General features: G+C 45.1%; 1 protein-coding gene across 1 annotated transcript in view; it reads right to left on the bottom strand.

The window, feature by feature from the left end:
• Gng12 (G protein subunit gamma 12) overlaps positions 1 to 13,557 on the bottom strand; it is a 111,219-nt gene that overhangs the window by 81,407 nt on the left and 16,255 nt on the right. Inside the window, exon 2 of the mRNA XM_051152242.1 lies at positions 10,435 to 10,491. The gene's annotated coding sequence lies outside the window, so the exon portion shown is untranslated. The remainder of the gene's footprint in view (positions 1 to 10,434; positions 10,492 to 13,557) is intronic.

Here is a 13,557-nt window from a genome sequence, read left to right on the forward strand (position 1 = left end):
CACAGAAGGGAAGACAACAGAGACCAATGTGGACCCCAGCTGAATGACTTAATCTGGTCCTGAGGAAGGATGGTAGACAAAACTCAGATTGTCCCTAATCTAATGCTAGACAAGTTGTACATCCCATTTGGTCCTTACTTTCCTGCACTGCAGAGTTCTGGAGTGATGCTGATACTAACTTCTCACAGATGTTGTGAGCATCTAATGAAATAATCCATGTGGGGAAGGGATACAGCTCTCGGCCTAATAAATATTGCTTGGAACAAGGAAAAGAGAGAAAAAAGGAAGGGAGTGGGGTGGGGGACAGGTGCAGGAAACGGAAGAAATGGGCAGAGAGGGAGGAGGAACGTTGTCAGACTGCTGGAGTGTCAGAGCAGTGAGCAGAGCTGCCAGCGGTGCTCTTTCCTAACAGAATAAGAAAGACGCATGTCCCCTGGAGGGGGAGACCCGGTTGTACTCAGAGGAAGGATAGCAGGTTACCAAGAAGAGACTTGATACCCTATGAGCATATACAGGGGGAGGAAATCCCCCTCAGGAACAGCCATAGGGGAGGGGAATAAGGGGAAAATGGGAAGGAGGGAAGAATGGGAGGATACAAGGGATGGAATAACCATTGAGATGTAACAAGAATAAATTAATAAAAAAAAAAAAAAGAAAGAAAGAAAGAAAGAAAGACGCTTCGTGTCACTCCAAGATTCCAAGTCTGGGTGATCAGAAAGGTGAGCTGATATGAAGGTGCCCACAGGGCATCCAGCCCAAGGTACCATGGAAACTAGCGCTGAGGTTGCAAAGGCGGAGGGCTTTGAAAAGCATACACAAGTCTACAGTGGAGCTAAGTCACAGGAGGACACAGAGTACAGGGACGGACACACCTGTGGGACACAGGGCACTGATAATGAGGCCAGATGGAGAAACGAGAGGCCAGATGCTCAAGACATACTGGTAAAACCACTTAGTTCCCACAGTCTGGCTGGCCCCACCCTGTTTTCTAGCCAGCCACTCCACTCTCTATCAAACCTGAGAGCCAATGCTCTTGGCATCAGCCTTGGGCATACTCTGTCCTTGCATCTCTTCTCTAGAACCAGTGTTTCTTCAAAAGTGGAGTATTAAGATCATATTATGGGCATGACAAAATGGGCTGAGGAGATGGACAGTCAGTGGGTACAGTGCCTGTCACACAAGCATAGGGACCTGACTTCAGATACCCCCCATCCCCACCCTGCTCCCATGTAACAAGCAGCTGTGCTGGTGTGCCAGTGATCCTAGTGCTGAGACACAGAGACAGAGGATCTTTCCAGCCTGCTGGGCAGCTAGTCTTGCCAAGTAGGAGAGTTAGACTTTGTTCCAAAAAAATAAGAGTGTGATGGCTGGTTTTATGTCAACTTGACACAAGCTAGAGGCACTGGAGCAGAAGGAGACTCAGTTGAAAATAATGCCTCCATAAGATTCTTAATTAGTCATTGATGGAGGAAGGCTCAGCCCATTGTGGGTGGGGCCATCCCTTTGGTGATTCTAGAACACAGGCTGAACAAGCCATGGGGAGTAAGCCAGTAAGCTTCCATGGCCTCTGTATCAGCTCCTGCCTCCAGGCTCCTGCCCTGTCTGAGTTCCTGTCCTAACTTACAAAGAACATGTTCATAGTGGCCTTATTCATAAATAGCCAGAACCTGGAAACAGCCTAAGTAGTCCTCAAAGGAGAATAGATAAAAAGACTGTGGTACATTTACACTATGGAATACTACTCAGCTATCAAAAACAAGGAAATCCTGAAATTTGTGGACAAATGCAAGGAACTAGAAATGATCATGAGTGAGTTAACCCAGAAGCAGAAAGACTCATATGGTATATACTCACTTATAATTGGACATGCTCTTGGCATGTCCCATGAAAGACCTCATTTACCAGGAAATTGGGATAGTTGTGAGGACATCCTACTGGGACTCTAGGTGAGAGAAGTATGAGAGAATGGGGAAATAGAAGGATCCAAAAGGTCCTAGAAACTTACAAGAAGAACATTATGACAGGTGGATCTGGGCCCAGGGGTTCTGCTCAAACTATGGCACCAACCAAGGACAATACGTGCAGTAAACATTGAACCCCTATCCAGATCTAGCCAATGGACAGGACATTCTCCACAGTTGAGTGCAGAGTGGGGACTGACTTTCACACGAACTCTGGTGCCCCATATTTGACCACGTTCCCTGGATGGGGAGGCCTGGTGGCACTCAGAGGAAGGATAGCAGGCTACCAAGAAGAGACTTGATACCCTATGAGCATATACAGGGAGAGGAAGTTCCCCTCATTCACAGACATAGGGGAGGGGAAAAGGGTGAAAGCAGGAGGGAGGGAGGAATGGGAGGGTCCAAGGGATGGGAAGACAATTGAGACGTAATCAGAATAAATTAATTAAATAACAAAACAAAACAAAATAAAACCCCACAAAGAATTGTGCTTTGTAAGTGTAAACCAAATAAAGTTTCCTCTCAAGTTGTTTTGGTCATGGTGTTTTATGACAGATAAAGTAACTGAGGAAGACATCTAATATCCTTTGGCCTTCACATGCACACACGCGCACACACACACGTGTATATACACATTCATAAACACACTTTTATACACACAAAGATTAATCAAAACAAAGTGAGCAGTGCTATATTGTACCTTTGACTGTCTGGGTCCCTCGCAGCCAGTAGGACAGCCCTGCCCCAGGCGGCCTCCACATCCAGGCACACCCTCCCCTCCGGCCCAGTCTAGGCAGCATGAGCATGGCTTCCCAATTCCACTTTGTGTGTCCTTCTCCCAGGTGTAGCCTTGTTCTAAACCTCTTAACACATCAGATGCTCAGCCAGCCCGTTCTAAATGGGTGAGCGGGCTGTGGAGGCAGATGGAGGGGCCCCGAGGGGCACACCAGGCAGGAGGCAGGCTTGCTCTGCCAGGAAAAGCTGGAGGAACTAGGAGATAGTCTGAGATGAGCTTCAGAAGAACACGTGAACCATGTGAACAAGACGCAGAGACATGGGGCTATATTATCATGGAGGGAACTGGTTCTTGGCAGGACAAGACACAAGGAGTCCTGGGCACCGCTGTGGTCTACAGCCTTCCTAAGCACAGCCCAACTCCATTACATTTTATTTTTGGTATTAAAGTAACCTTTAGGAAGGCATTTCCACCACTTACCTAAATTATTGAACTCAAATTTCTTCAACTTTTCTCCTTATGCAATCAAGACAGTGGGTGGAAAGCACTGGATCTAGAGGAAGGTGAGAGCACTGAAGGTGGAAGAGCATCCAGAAGGTTCTGGAGCTTCCAGCTGAAGCAGCAGCAGCAGCAGTCACGCGGGCTCTTGCCTACTGTGCATGCAAGCCTCCCGAGGCATAGCCCTCACAGCGCGCCAGCTGAAGAACTTGCTTTATACTCACATTTACTTTACCCTCACAGCAACTTTATGAAGTCATAAATGAGTTTCCAGAAGAAAAGAGAAGGCCCACATGTGGTTATGATTCTACAAGGACAACTGACTGAACTTTGTGACTGTGGAGAGCTAATATGTTGCAGACCTGAGTAGAGCCGTCCGTAGGCCATGCCTGTGTCCAAACTTACATCCTTGTGACCATGAAAAGTGTTCAAATGTATTCTTAGCAGACCACCAGCCTCTACCTAACGTTGTCATCAGCCCCTGGAAGCTACAACGGGGTCCCCCCACTTTGCTGCGACACACCCCACTGTGTCCCACGTGGCTTATGTCCCTGACGTTGTAATATACTGTGCCCTGACAAAAGTAGCTTATGGGAGAAAGGGACTACTTTGGCCCACAGTTCAAGGCTGCAGTTCACCATGGCAGGAACGTTTGAAATAACTGGTCATGTTGCATCGACAACCAGAAAACAGTGAGCCCACCTCTGCCACCTGCCATTCCTAAAAGCATGCAGCCCAACCCAGCCTAACCCAACACCGATGAGAAACCCACCTTGGAGTACGACCCTGGAAAAGCATTGCCATATGCCAACCTTAAACACAATCCTTTGCTAACACGAAGCAACGTGTGTGTGTGTGTGTGTGTGTGTGTTTATGCGTTAGGAAAAATGAGAAATAGAAATATGACTTTCATGTGTAGAGGCCATAGCTCATGACTGTTCTCTTTCTTCCTACCATGATGCACCCCTCACCTGCCCTGCCCACTAGTTCTTTCTAAAACCTGCTATTCTAGGTCCTCAGCCAGGCCAAGCCAAATCAGGAATTAACTGTTGAACTTGAGACTGACATTAAAAGCCAATGATATTTAAAGTCTTTATTTCTATCAGGCCTAAGAAACTGCAGACACTAAAATGTTGACTATGAGTTTCCTAGTGGAATGGTTTAGATCTGGCATTTTTAAATGTTAGTCATGGAGACTGAGGCTAACAAGGAAAAAAAAAAAAAGCTACTGGAGGTTCAGAAGAGAGACAACTAATATTTTGCATTAAAGGATGACTAAATTATTAAAATATGCTTTAATTATTTCTCAAAAATTCTAAACTTTTAATCAATTAAGAAAATAAAAAAAATTAAGAGACTGACATAGGTAGAAACATTGCTGCATGGCTTCTGTGCTTTGCTTCACATGAAACATGCACATTTTCTCAGGGTTGAGATCTCTGGTTGGGTTAATGGGAAGACACACATATGGTTCCCACTCAACACTAATTCAGTAATAATAATAGAAAATAGATTTGTTTACAAATAATGTTACAAAATTAGACATCAAAATATATTATTCACAAAAAGGCTTATGTTTGTGTCAGAAAATATTCATGTGACACATCTATGTAACACAGAATAGGCTTCTGACACACAAACTATGATAGCATATTGGGTTTTCAGCAGTAAAGGCACTTGGGGAAAATACAACATTTATAAAAATGCTGTTAGCTGGTAATAAACACCCTCAGATGGCAAGGCACGCCTATAAAACCATACAGCAGCCATGAGGTGGTGACGGCGCTAAGTCCAGCACTTGGGAAACTAGGGTAGAAGGGCAGCTGTAGTTCAAGGCAACCCTCGGCTGTGTGAGGGCTCCAAGCCTGAGTGTGCTGAGACCCCCATCTCAGAAAGACAAACACAAAACAACCTCCCTAAAAACCTCCAAGAAACAGAAACAAGAATACCTCAAAAACTGCACAGCTGACAGAATGTTTACTGGTTAAACACAAAGCTCTCCTAACGTTAGAGAAGGGCGGATGCTCTCACCACGGCTCTTCTCTTCTGAAGGATTTCACTCATTTTTGCTTGAGAGGGAGGGTGTGTGTGTGTGTGTGTGTGTGTGTGTGTGTGTGTGTGTGATGTGTGGGTGTGTATGTGTGTGCGTGAGGTCCATGTGAGGTGCGCGCGCGCATGTGAGGTGCATGCATGTGTGTGTGTAAGGTTTGTGCATGTGTGTGTGTGAAGTGCATGTGTGTGTGTGTGAGGTACATGTGTGTGAGGTGCTTGTGTATGTGTGACGTACATGTGTGTGAGGTACATGTGTGTGAGGTGCATGTGTGTGTGTGTTTGTGTGTTTGTGTATAAGGTCTGTGTGAGGTGCTTGTGTGTGTGTGAGGTACATGTGTGTGAGGTGCATGTGTGTGTGTGTGTGTTTGTGTATGAGGTCTGTGTGAGATGCATGTGTGTGTGTGTGTGTGAGGTGCATGTGTGTGTGGAATATGCATGCATGTGTGTGTGAGGTCCGTGTGTGTGTATGTGTGTGTGAGGTGCATGGGTGTATGTGTGTGTGTGTGTGTGTGTGTGTGTGTGTGTGTGTGGTCCATGTGAAGTGCATGCGTGTGTGTGAGGTGCATGGGTGTATGTGTGTGTGTGAGGTGCATGTATGTGAGGTCCGTGTGTATGTGTGTGTGTGTGTGTGTGTGTGTGTGCGCGCGCACGCGCACATGGGGCCCATGGAGTCCAGAAGAGCATGTTACACTGCCTGAAGCTAGAACTGCAGGCAGTTGGTGCTGGGAGCCCAGCTCAGGTCCTGTGTGAGCGCTCTTAACCCATGATCCATCTCACCGCTCATTCCTCCTTTGAATTTTTATCTTAATTTTTCTTTCTTGCTCCTTCTCTTTCATTTAGGTCTACTGTTTCCATTTTATAGTTCTCCTTCCTATTTTCACACCCCACACATGTATGTGTATTTGTTTATACATAAATTTAAATCTAGATTCTACATATGAAAAAACATGCAAAATCTGAGTCTGCCTTCTTTCACTTCTTTAGAGCAAAATATGATTCCACTGTATATAAATGACATTTTCTTTATCCATTCATCTGATGATAAACTGCCAATGCTTTCAACATTGTATTCAAAGTGCTAATTAATACAACCAGAAAGGCAAATAAAAAATAAACAGAACCTGTGAGATGGTAACGATACTTGGTACCAATACTGCCTGCCTGAGTTTGATCTCTAGAACCAATAGGGTAGAAAGAAATGAACTGACTCTCCATAATTGTCCTCTGACCTTAAAGTGTAAGTCTGTGTATATGTGTATCCACGGCCCCTCATACACTCAGAGATACACACAAGATAAATGGAGAAGAGAGTAAAGCTTTGTCCACATACGATATGATCATCTATAAATATGAAAAAAATAACAAAAAAATTGTCTTGAGTCTGTTACATGGCCACAGTGAGGTTGCTAGACACACAGCCAACCCAGCAAGCTTCTGCTTCTCTGTGTAGCAGCAGCAATTATGTTTAATTTCAAATAAAATACACATTACCATTTATATTAGCACCCCCAAGTGAAATGCTGAGCTATAAACAATCTATAAGCACTGTATAAGGAAAGCTATAAAATTACGACAAAATGTATCAAAGGACTGCGTAAATGCACAGTCCGTGTTCACAGGCAGACAAACTCCCCAGTGTCCTCACGACTGCAGCTCTTTGCAACTTCATCTTCAGATTCAATGCAATCACAGATATCTCCTGAATTACTTCATACATTAACAAACTGATTCTAAAGTTTACAACGGAGAAGCAAAAGGCCTGGAATAGTCAAACCACTATTAAATAACACATTTGGAGGACTGAGTCTGACTGCAAGAACTAGAGTATAAGCCTACAGTAATCAAGTCAGCATAACCCCAGCAGAAATGTAGTTAGAACAACGGAAAGAGAGGCAGAAACAGGTGGACATAAGTACAGTCTGCTAATCAGAAGTACGTAAGGGCAACGGCACAGAGAATCCTCTCAACAAAACCATTAAAAAACAAACCAGGCACGGACCTCACAGCCTTCACAACCTTACAAGAAGTCAATACCAATGACAGGCCTAACCGTAGACTTAAAAACTAGAAACTGAAAAACAACCTAGGGACATGTGAGAGGACTTGGGTATCTTAATGGCTAACGCCAACTGAGACCCTGGAAGCACCCAAAATCCCCTGGAGAAGGGACACCGGGCGCGTCTGCGGGGAATGCTCTTGGCTATCCTGGTTGAGGTAATGGAAGTGGGAAGACCTGGCCCCTGCAGACGGCACCGCTCCCCGGCCTGGGATCCGGATTGCATGTGTTCTCCGCGTGCACTCAGTGCTCTCTGTTCCAAACTCTGCAAGTGATATGACCAATGGCCTCCAGTTCCTGCCACCCTGATGGACTACCACAGCAACAGGAAAACAAATGATGACCGGAGCAGCAATGGATTCTCAGAAGTAAAAGACAACTGATGAGCTTCCCTTTGTTAAAGTGAAAAGATAACGAACTGCTCTCCCTAACGCCATGCATGAGAACAGAAAGAGAAACCACGGGCTGAACAGAAATATTTGCAAAAGAAACTTCTGATAAAGACCTAATAGCAAAAAGAAAATTTTCTTAGAAATCAACAGTAAACAGTACAACGCTTACCTAGTGGCTCCAACGCCCTGGATTTGGGCCGAGTACTTAAGTGCTTTTCAACCATAAGCCAATCAGATCTACTGCACATTTACTAGAATGGCCCGAATCCCCAACTCCAACACTACCAAAAGCTGACGAGCATACAGGGAGGCAGCAGCTGGTGACAGACATTCACAGCAGCCCAGGCACTTTGGTCATTTCTCATAACAGCCCTGTCACACAATCCAGCAATGGCGTCCTCCGGCGTTTACTCAAACGAACTGAGAACTTTTGTTTAGATAGAAATGTGTGTATGGATGTCTGTACAGTTTGTCCATAATTGCCAAAGCCTGAAAGCAACTTGAACGTCCCTTGCGAAGTGATTAGTATCTAGTGCATATTACTAAATAAAATAAACCATTTTGAAAGGTTATATATTATAGCAATTTCAATTAGTTGTCATTCTGGAAAAGGCGAACTATGAAGACAGAGGAACCATTAGTGGTTGTGTTGCTATGAGCTGAGGAAGCATGAACAGCAGAACAGAGGACTTCCGGGGCAACTATTGTGTAGAATGTTACCACAGCGAATATACATTATAGATCTTCAGAACCCACAGAAAATCCAACACAAAGCATGAAGCCTAATGTCCCTTTGTCATTGTTATATGCACTACAATTTTTGGTGGTGTCATTGAAGAATTAAAAGACACCCATAAACAATAATAAAAAGCAGACTCTCGTGTAATAAAAGTAATATTCCTGGGGTTTCCAGGAGCGTCCACAGCTATGCCACGCCATACTGGGTAACACTCCAGGGGTCCCACAGGTGCTGTTTCAATTATGCTACCTTACTGCTTTGAGCAAACACTGCAGAAGTGCTAAGGTGCCTGCTTGCCTGGTCCCAGCTTGCTGCTGTCCTGTCTTGCTATGCAGAGGACGCTATCTTGTCAAATCTGAGTGGCACAGTCCTGAAGGCGGTGAAAACTGCTGATTGATGCTGTGTCCTAGCATCTAAAAAACCCTCTCTTGGAAAAAAAGGTCTGAGAGCCACTGAAGCTGCGTCAAAATCAGCACATGAGAGCTTTTTCTTACTGAAGAACACACTGTGCCAAATACTTCAGTTGAGACTTAGCGAAGCTAAAGATGAGAAAGCCGCCAAGAGAAAAAGGAGAAGAGGACCTTAGTTGAGAAAATGCCCCACCAGATTGGCCTATAGGCAAGCCTGTGGGGCATTTTCTTGATTTGTGATTAATACGGAAGGGTCTAGCCCATTGTGGTTTTCGATGGTATTTAAGAAAGGGACAAGCCATGGGTAACAGACCAGTAAGCAGCACTCCGCCATGGCCTCTGCATCAGTTCCTGCCTCCAGGTTCCTGCTTTGAGTTCCTACCCTGACTTCCCTTGGATGATGGACCTTAAAACCTATAAGTTGAAATAAACCCTTTCTTCCTCAAGCTGCTTTTGGTCATAGTGTTTTATCACAGCACCAGAAACCCTAAGAAAATCCCCAGCAGAATGCCATCTGCCTTGGTTTCTTAGATGACACAGCTCCCTGGGGGCACAGGTTAGGGAATGCCCACCTCAGCGATGGTAGTTGAACATTAGTACTCACTGGTGGAATAGGCTTTGTTCATCAGCACTCTGCCTTCTAGCTCATGTTTCCCATGAGCTGAGAGCTGTGTGAGTCTATGGTCCCATGATGAACATCACCGGGGAACACCAAGTTCATCCACCTACACTGTCCTAGAGAAAAGAAAACCTACCCAAACGGAGACGCTTCGGGCACCACAGACTTTTTGAGAAGAAAATAAAGAAGCTTGTGAGGGAAGCTCCTCCCATGAATTTTTAAGCTCAAGCTTCCCTCGACATCTCTGAGAGGGAGGGACAGGATAGGGGGTTAATGTGGGCTGACACTCGGGGAAACAGAGGCACAGACAGGTCATTATGATGACAAGTAGAAAGCAGGTCTAGTAGAAAACACCCAAAGTGGGGCCTCAGAGAGCTCCAGTCCAGTCTCATTGGGCAAGAGCTGCCTTCTGAAAGGGGAAAAGGGTTCAGCCTCTCACTTGACCACAGTGAGGTGCATGAGGCGAGGGCTCATGCTTCCTTGTTGGCCAACATGGACATGCAACTACACACATTTAAATTCTATGTTGGTAGCGTGTGAAAGAGCAACGAAGTCAGTGTCTTAGTAACACTGAGCGTATTTCTGGTGTTTCGAGAGCCATGTGGGACAGGTGGCTCCCACACTAGGCAGAACAGGCAGTTCAGGACTGCATCTGTACTACTAGGCTGTAATTGTTGGCACCCACAGCTGGTCTGGGAGTCCTGGAACTGGGCAAAACTGAACCTCGGCTCACTCTTCTTTTGAAAAAGGTCTTTCTGCAGTAACATCCTAGAATTCTGCTCACAATCCCCAACAGGAGACTGCTGAATCTATCTACCCTTCTACCAATGTTGGACCCCTTACCAAGGGAAGACTGTTTTAGGTAGCTGCTATTTCCTGGGCAATTAGTCACTAAATCCAAATTAAATAGCATGCTTTAATTATTCCAAGGCTAACACATGAAACAAATCATATATAAAGACTATACTCACCAGAAAGGCCAGCTGGAAACAGAGAAGAGGCTCACCCAATGACCTTCCCATATGAACCTATAGGAGGAAAAGGTTGCAATTTAGAACAAGAAAAAAAAAAAAAATCTTGTTTCTCCAGAAAAGAGTCTTTTTCCTTCTGCAACAGAACGGAAATGACATGACTGTAAAATATAAATATGAATTAATTAATGCTTATGCATAGGGGGCCCCTTTCCACAGAAATTATAAGCATCATTGGTCTTTAGCATGGAGCTCTGACCTCTTTCCTCCTGACCTTTATCTCCACCCATGGAAAACACTTTAAGCAGAGACTGTATCTACCACCTCTTGGAAGATTAATATGACAGTGTAGTGGTTTGAATGAGAACAGCCCACTTAGGCTCAGATGTTTAAATGTTTGGCTCCCAGTCAGTGGAACTGTTTGCAAAGGATTAGGAGGGGTAGCCTTTGTTGGGGGAGATGTGTCACTGGGGATGGCCTTTGAGGTTTAAAAACCCCACATCCTAGGTATTAACTTTAGCTGATGAACGAGGACACTGAGGCATAGACAGGTCATTATAATTACAAGTAAAACGCCATGTCATTTCAGGAGCCGGGAGAGATAATGGGAGAAGGGAGGATGCTAAAGTTCTCCCCCCCCGCCCGGTGTGTGTGTGTGTGTGTCTGTCTGTCTGTGTCTCTCTGTCTCTATCTGTGTCTCTCTGTCTCTGTGTGTGTGTGTCTGTGTCTCTATCTCTGGTCTCTGTCTCTGTCTCTGTCTCTCTCTCTCTGTCTGTCTGTCTGTGTGTGTGTTTCTGTCTCAGTATCTCTGTGTCTCTGTCTCTGCTGTCCCCCCCTCTCTCTGCAGATCAGGCTGTAAAGCTCTCAGCTGCAGCTCCAGCACCATGTTGTCTGCTTCCCATCCTGATGCCCAGGGACTAATCCTATGACACTGCACGCAAGCTCCCAATTAAATGCTTTCTTCCTTAAGTTGCCTTGGTCATAATGCCTCCTCACAGCAATAGAACAGTAACTATGACAAAGAGTTATGTTTTAAGGGGTGAATGGTGGTGACTGGCTGGCTTTGTGTGGCAACTTGACACAAGCTAGTGTCCTCAGAGAGAAAGGAGCCCCAGCTGAGGAAACACCTCCGTGAGATCCAGCTGGAAGGCATTTTCTCAATTAGTGATCAGTGAGGGAGGGCCCAGTGCATTGTGGGTGAGACCACCCCTGGGCTGGTGGTCCTGGATTCTATAAGCAAGCAGGCTGAGCAGGCCATGAGCAAGCAAGCAGGGCAGTAAGCAGTGGCCTCCATGGCCTCTGCATCAGCTCCTGCTTCCAGGTTCCAGACCTGCCTGAGTTCCTGTCCTGACGTCGTCCAATAATGGATTATGATCTGGACACATAAGCCGGATAACGCTTTCTCTCCCCAACTTGTTTTTTAGTCATGGTGCTTCGTGGTAGCAGTAGGAGCCCTAGCTAAAACAGGTGTCTTGTGCCCGTAGTCCCGGAGTTGTGAAGCCGTAGTAGAAGTACTGCCGTGAGTTTGAGGCTAACCTGGGCAACACAGTGAGTTCCAGGCCAGTGTGGGCTAAAGCGGTTTGGTGATCTTCTCACTACACTATGTGGAGAAAATTCAAAAGCGGAGTTCAGTGCCAATATAAACACAAACCTTAAATCACTGGGCTAAAGGGAATTATTTACCCTGGGAGAATTCACAGAAGGCTGAACTGTGACAATTTTAGCATCCTCCCTTCCCCCCATTATCTCTCCTGGCTCCTGCAATTACATTAATTGAGATTTAGTTAATTAAAATGGCAATAGAAATGCCAAGTACAGCCATAAAGACATTGGTAATTAACGCACACCTCACACTAAGTCATTTCTACTCTGCAGTAGAGGACACCTAGACACGGAAAGGTTAAGTAATTTCTTCAAGGTCGCACAAGTAGAAAGTGGCAGGGCTGGGCCTGAAGTCCTACCTGTCAGGCTTCTGTGCTGCCAAAAATCCAAGACCCTTTTTAATATTGACAATGGACATTTAAAACATTATTAGAAAACATTTTAGGGCCATATAACCAAAGAGAGAAAAAGAGCTGGGCTTGCTTAGCGAACGGCTTTCAGACTTGTCCCTAACACCTTTCCAGACTGCTGTCTGAATCTTTTCTGTTGAGACGTTCCGGAGAATGCCAATCTTTTAATTCTGCCACTTTCTCAACATTTACTCTTGAACTCCTTCAGCACTGTTTTCTGGAAAATAACAGCAACAACAACAACAACAACAAAAGCAGAAACAAAACCAAACCCTTTGACTTCATTGTTAACAATCAACTAAAGACACATTATCCAACAGCAGAACTTCAACTACAGCTGGACTCTCAGCAAGGGCACCTCACAGGGAACTGAGACTGAGTGGGTCCTGGTAGCTGTAGTCCTTGAAGTTGTTATAAAGCAGCTTGCACATGACTGTGAGCTGGGCTCTTAGGAACTGCAACCTATTTTCTCTTCTCTGGACGCTGTGCTGTAGATGCAGACTCAGCTGGGCCTCGGGCTTTACAATGCTTCGCAGAACAATCTTGTGACCAGTAAAAGACTGAGTCTTTCAAAGGTACAAAAAAAAAAAAAAGAAAGAAAGAAAGAAAAGAAGAAGAGGAGGAGGAGGAAGAGGAGGAGGAGGAGGAGGAGGAGGAGGAGGAGGAGGAGGAGGAGGAGAAAGAAACCCCCAAACATCACCCTCAACAACAAAATACTAACACAAAAAGTCTGAGGTGGTCCATTCTCCATGCACTGCGTGCATCCTTGGGCTAGTCACGGCACCTCTTAAAACTGTTGTTCTCTTTCTTTGTAAAACTAGTTATACTTTCTTTAGAGATTTCAAACCTGGTCAAGAGTGGGGCTGGACAGGCCAAGGCAAGAAAATTAATAGTTTAGTACCAGCCTGGACTACAAAGTCAGTTTCAGGCCAGCGTGAGCTACAGACACAGTTGTCAAAACAAAATGAAACAACAAAAACAAGGAAGGAGGGAAGGAAGGAAGAGAGAGAGGGAAAGAGGGCAGATAAATAACACAGCTTCTCACAATCAGATGTCATAAAAATTTCAAAACCAAGTTTAAATCCTTGAGATTTCATTTTTAACTTTCAGC

The sequence above is a fragment of the Acomys russatus genome, chromosome 10 (assembly GCF_903995435.1).
Source record: "Acomys russatus chromosome 10, mAcoRus1.1, whole genome shotgun sequence".
NCBI lineage: Eukaryota > Metazoa > Chordata > Mammalia > Rodentia > Muridae > Acomys > Acomys russatus.